Genomic DNA, 6,000 nt, shown 5'->3' with positions numbered 1-6,000 from the left:
GAGATGCTTTCGTTCCTCTGAACCTCTGCTTTCCTGCTATCTTCATCCAATCAATCTTACTCCTTTCTATGGCTAGCTTTATGTAAGGATGTCACCGGTGCCAATGGCTACTTTCGATCTCTCTCGGGAAAATGATCCAAATGCTCTGTCACAGAATGGCTAATCGTCTGGAGGCATCACCTTTGTCGTTGGTTGCATCCTATTCCTCCCTGTGAAAATGGTCCGATGCGCTGTCACTGCATGGCTAATCATCTGGAGGTTCTCGATCATACTGGAATAGGATTTACTATCCTTTTGCGTCTGTCACTACGCCCAGCACTCGCGAGTTTGAAGCTCGTCACAGTCATTCAATCCCAGAATCCTACTCGGAATACCACGGACAAGGTTTAGACTTTCCGAATTCTCATGAATGCCACCATCAATCTAGCTTATACCACGAAGATCCCAATATCTCGGACTCGGTCCCCTGTATTAGTAATCTAAGAGATACTCATTCAATCGAAGGTAGAACGGGAGTGGTTGTCAGGCACGCGTTCATAGGGAATGATGATGATTGTCACGTTCTTCACATTCAGGTTGAAGTGCGAATGAGTATCTTAGAAGTGGAATAAGTTGAATTGAATAGAAAACAGTAGTACTTTGCATTAATCTTTGAGGAACAGCAGAGCTCCACACCTTAATCTATGGAGTGTAGAAACTCTACCGTTGAAAATACATAAGTGAAAGGTCCAGGCATGGCCGAATGGCCAGCCCCTCTGATCTAAGAACCAGGCATCCAAAGATGTTCCAAGATTCAAAGATGTCTAATACAATAGTAAAAGGTCCTATTTATAATAAACTAGCTACTAGGGTTTACAGAAGTAAGTAATTGATGCATAAATCCACTTCCGGGGCCCACTTGGTGTGTGCTTGGGCTGAGCTTGAGTGTTGCACGTGTAGAAGTCCTTCTTGGAGTTGAACGCCACCTTTTGTGCCATTTAGGGCGTTGAACTCCACTTTGCAACTTGTTTCTGGCGCTGGACGCTAGAGTTGGGCAGAGAGCTGGTGTTGAACGCCAGTTTGCGTCATCTAAACTTGGGCAAAGTATGAACTATTATACATTGCTGGAAAGCCCTGGATGTCTACTTTCCAACGCAATTGGAATCGCGCCATTTTGAGTTCTGTAGCTCCAGAAAATCCACTTTGAGTGCAGGGAGGTCAGAATCCAACAGCATCAGCAGTCCTTCTTCAACCTCTGAATCTGATTTTTGCTCAAGTCCCTCAATTTCAGCCAGAAAATACCTGAAATCATAGAAAAACATACAAACTCATAGTAAAGTCCAGAAATGTGAATTTAACACAAAAACTAATGAAAACATCCCTAAAAGTAACTAGATTCTACTAAAAACATACTAAAAATAATGCCAAAAAGCGTATAAATTATCCGCTCATCACAACACCAAACTTAATTTGTTGCTTGTCCCCAAGCAACTGAAAATCAAATAGGATAAAAAGAAGAGAATATACTATAAATTCCAAACTATCAATGAAACATAGCTTCAATCAGATGAGCGGGACTTGTAGCTTTTTGCCTCTTGAATAGTTTTGGCATCTCACTTTATCCATTGAGGTTCAGAATGATTGGTATCTATAGGAACTCAGAGTTCAGATAGTGTTTTTGATTCTCCTAGTTCAGTATGATGATTCTTGAACACAGCTATTTTATGAGTCTTGGCCGTGGCCCTAAGCACTTTGTTTTCCAATATTACCACCGGATACATAAATGCCACAGACACATAATTGGGTGAAGCTTTTCAGATTGTGACTCAGCTTTGCCAAAGTCTCTAATTAGAGGTGTCCAGTGTTCTTAAGCACACTCTTTTTTTGCTTTGGACCTTGACTTTAACCGCCCAGTCTCAAGTTTTCACTTGACACCTACACGCCACAAGCACATGGTTAGGGACAGCTTGGTTTAGCCGCTTAGACCAGGATTTTATTCCTTTAGGCCCTCCTATCCACTGATGCTCAAAGCCATGGGATCCTTTTTATTTACCCTTGCCTTTTGGTTTTAAGAGTTACTGGCTTTTTGCTCTTGCCTCTTGGTTTTAAGAGCTTTGGCTTTTTCTGCTTGCTTTTTCTTTTTCTAAATTTTTTTTTCCGCCTATTTTTTTCTTTTTTTTTTCTGCAAGCTTTGTTCTTTGCTGCTTTTTCTTGCTTCAAGAATCATTTTTATGATTTTTCAGATTATCAAATAACATGTCTCCTTGTCATCATTCTTTCAAGAGCCAACAGATTTAACATTCTTAAACAACAACTTCAAAAGACATATGCAATGTTCAAGCATGCATTCAGAAAACAAGAAGCATTGTCACCACATCAATATAATTAAGCTAAGTTCAAGGATAAATTCAAAACTCATGTACTTCTTGTTCTTTTGAATTAAAACATTTTTCATTTAAGAGAGGTGATGGATTCATAGGACATTCATAACTTTAAGACAAAGTTACTAACTACTAATGATCATGTAATGAAGACACAAACATAGATAAGCACTTAACATAGAGAAAACGAAAAACAGAGAAAGTAAGAACAAGGAATGAGTCCACCTTAGTGATGGTGGCGTTTCCTTCTTGAGGAACCAATGATGTCCTTGAGCGCTTCTATGTTTCTTCCTTGTCTTTGTTGCTTGATCCCTAGTGATTTTTGATATTTCTATCCTCAGTTGCTTCCAATAACTATATGGAGGGAAGTGCATCCCCTGAGATATCTCAGGGATCTCTTGATTTGCAGCCACATGTTCTACCACTGAGCTATAGATCCTTTACATAATTGTTTTACCACACCAAACTTAGAATGTTGCTCGCCCTCGAGCAAAAGAAGAAGGAATAGATAAAGAAGAAGATGTGGAAAAAAAAACTAGGATTATGAGGAAGGAAGGTGGGGATCCTGTGGGGTCTACAGATCCTGAGATGATCCTGTGAGGTCCACAGATCTTGAGGTGTCAAGGCATTTACATCCCTGCACCAATTTAGGCATGCAGAATGCCCTTGCACACAACTCTAGGCATTCAGCGCCAGGTTGGTGCTCATTTTGGGCGTTCAACGCCTATTTGTTTCCCATTTCTGGCGTTGAACGCCAGAACCATGCTTGTTCTGGGCGTCCAGCGCCAGCTTCTCTCCAGGGTGCAATTCTGGCGTTCAGCGCCCAGATGATACCCATTTTGGGCGTTCAGCGCCCAGATACTGCCCATTTTGGGCGTTCAGCGCCGGAACCATGCTCTGTTCTGGCGTTGAACGCCAGGCAGATGCTTCCTCCAGGGTGTGATTTTTCTTCTGCTGTTTTTGATTCCGTTTTCAATTTTTATATTTATTTTGTGACTCCACATGATCATGAACCTATAAAGACATATAACTAAGAGAAATATAGTTAGATAAATAAAAATTGGGTTGCCTTCCAACAAGCGCTTCTTTAATGTCAATAGCTTGACAGTGGGCTCTCATGGAGCCTCACAGATGTCAGAGCTTTGTTGAGTCTCTCCAACACCAAACTTAGAGTTTAGATATGGGAGTTCAACACCAAACTTAGAGTTTGGTTGTGGCCTCCCAACACCAAACTTAGAGTTTGACTGTGGGGGCTTTGGTTGACTCTGCTTTGAGAGAAGCTTTTTCTGCTTCCTCTCCATGGATGCAGAGAGAGATCCTTGAGTTGTAAACACAAGGTTGCCCTTATTTAATTGAAGGATCAATTCTTCTCTATCCACATCAATCACAGCTCTTGCTGTGGCTAGGAAAGGTCTTCCTAGGATGATGGATTCATCCTCTTCCTTTCCAGTATCCAAGACTATGAAATCAGCAAGGATGTAAAGGCCTTCAACCTTTACTAACACGTCCTCTACTTGTCCATAAGCCTGTTTTCTTGAATTATCTGCCATCTCTAATGAGATTTTAGCAGCTTGCACCCCATAGATTCCCAGTTTCTCTATTACAGAGAGGGGCATGAGGTTTATTCCTGAACCAAGGTCACACAGAGCCTTAAAGATCATGGTGCCTATGGTACAAGGTATTATGAACTTTTCAGGATCCTGTCTCTTCTGAGGCAATGTCAGTTGATCCAGATCACTTAGTTCATTGGTGAACAAGGGAGGTTCATCTTCCCACGTCTCAATACCAAATAATTTGGCATTCAGCTTCATGATTGCACCAAGAAACTTGGCAGCTTGCTCTTCAGTAACATCCTCATTCTCTTCAGAAGAGGAATACTCATCAGAGCTCATGAATGGCATAAGGAGGTTCAATGGAATCTCTATGGTCTCTAGATGAGTCTCAGATTCCTTTGGTTCCTCAGAGGGAAACTCCTTATTGATCACTGGACGTCCCAGGAGGTCTTCCTCCTTGGGATTCACGTCCTCCTCTCCCTCTTTGGGTTCGGCCATTTTGGTTATATCAATGGCCTTGCACTCTCCTTTTGGATTCTCTTCTGTATTGCTTGGGAGAGTACTAGGAGGGATTTCAGTGATCCTTTTACTCAGCTGGCCTACTTGTGCTTCCAAATTTCTAATGGAAGACCTTGTTTCATTCATGAAACTCACAGTGGCCTTAGATAGATCAGAGACTAAGTTTGCTAAGCTAGATAGATTCTGCTCAGAATTCTCTGTCTGTTGCTGAGTGGATGATGGAAAAGGCTTGCTATTGCTAAACCTATTTCTTCCACCATTATTAAAGCCTTGTTGAGGCTTTTGTTGATCCTTCCATGAGAAATTTGGATGATTTCTCCATGATGGGTTATAGGTGTTTCCATAAGGTTCACCCATATAATTTACCTCTGCTATTGCAGGGTTTTCAGGATCATAAGCTTCTTCTTCAGAAGATGCCTCTTGAGTACTGTTGGATGCACCTTGCATTCCATTCAGACTTTGAGAAATCATATTGACTTGCTGAGTCAATATTTTATTCTGAGCCAATATGGCATTCAGAGTATCAATTTCAAGAACTCCCTTCTTTATAGGCGTCCCATTACTCACAGGATTCCTCTCAGAAGTGTACATGAACTGATTATTAGCAACCATATCAATGAGTTCTTGAGCTTCTGTAGGCGTTTTCTTTAGGTAAATGGATCCACCTGCAGAAGTATCCAATGACATCTTTGATAGCTCAGATAAACCATCATAGAATATATCCAGGATGGTCCATTCTGAAAGCATGTCAGAAGGACACTTTTTGGTCAGCTGCTTGTATCTTTCCCAAGCTTCATAGAGGGATTCTCCTTCTTTCTGTTTGAAGGTCTGAACATCCACTCTAAGCTTGCTCAGCTTTTGAGGAGGAAAGAACTTGGCTAAGAAAACTGTGACCAGCTTATCCCAAGAGTTCAGGCTGTCTTTGGGTTGAGAGTCCAACCATATTCTAGCTCTGTCTCTTACAGCAAAAGGGAAAAACATGAGCCTGTAGACTTCAGGATCTACTCCATTAGTCTTAACAGTATCACAGATCTGTAAGAATTCAGTTAAGAACTAAAAATGATCTTCAGATGGAAGTCCATGAAACTTGCAGTTCTGCTGCATCAGAGAAACTAGCTGAGGTTTCAGCTCAAAATTGTTTGCTCCAATGGTAGGAATGGAGATGCTTCTTCCATGTAAATTGGAATTAGGTGCAGTAAAGTCACCAAGCATCCTCCTTGCATTATTGTTGTTGGGTTCGGCTGCCATCTCCTTTACTTGTTCGAAATTTTCAATAAGTTTGTCTCTGGATTGTTGTAATTTAGCTTCTCTTAGTTTTCTCTTCAGAGTCCTTTCAGGTTCTGGATCAGCTTCAACAAGAATGCCTTTTTCTTTGTCCCTGCTCATAAGAAAGAGAAGAGAAAAAGAAAAGAAGAGGAATCCTCTATGTCACAGTAAAGAGGTTCCTTATTATTAGTAGAAGAAGAAAAGAAGAAAAAAATTCGAACACAGATAGAAGAGAGGGTTCGAATTTTGTGAGTGATGTGAGGAAGAAATGTTAGTAGATGAATAAATAAATAGAAGGAGAT

General features: G+C 40.9%; 1 non-coding gene across 1 annotated transcript; it reads left to right on the top strand.

The window, feature by feature from the left end:
- Window positions 1–5,173: 5,173 nt before the first annotated feature.
- Window positions 5,174–5,281, top strand: LOC148547221 (small nucleolar RNA R71). Its single transcript, XR_015898414.1, has one exon. It is a non-coding gene; the product is annotated as a small nucleolar RNA R71 (small nucleolar RNA).
- Window positions 5,282–6,000: the final 719 nt, after the last annotated feature.

Source organism: Arachis ipaensis, chromosome B8, assembly GCF_059453495.1.
Source record: "Arachis ipaensis isolate K30076 ecotype BB chromosome B8, ASM5945349v1, whole genome shotgun sequence".
Lineage (NCBI taxonomy): Eukaryota > Viridiplantae > Streptophyta > Magnoliopsida > Fabales > Fabaceae > Arachis > Arachis ipaensis.
The sequence above is the reverse complement of the archived record's forward strand: the minus strand, read 5'-3'. Positions and strand labels throughout refer to the sequence as shown.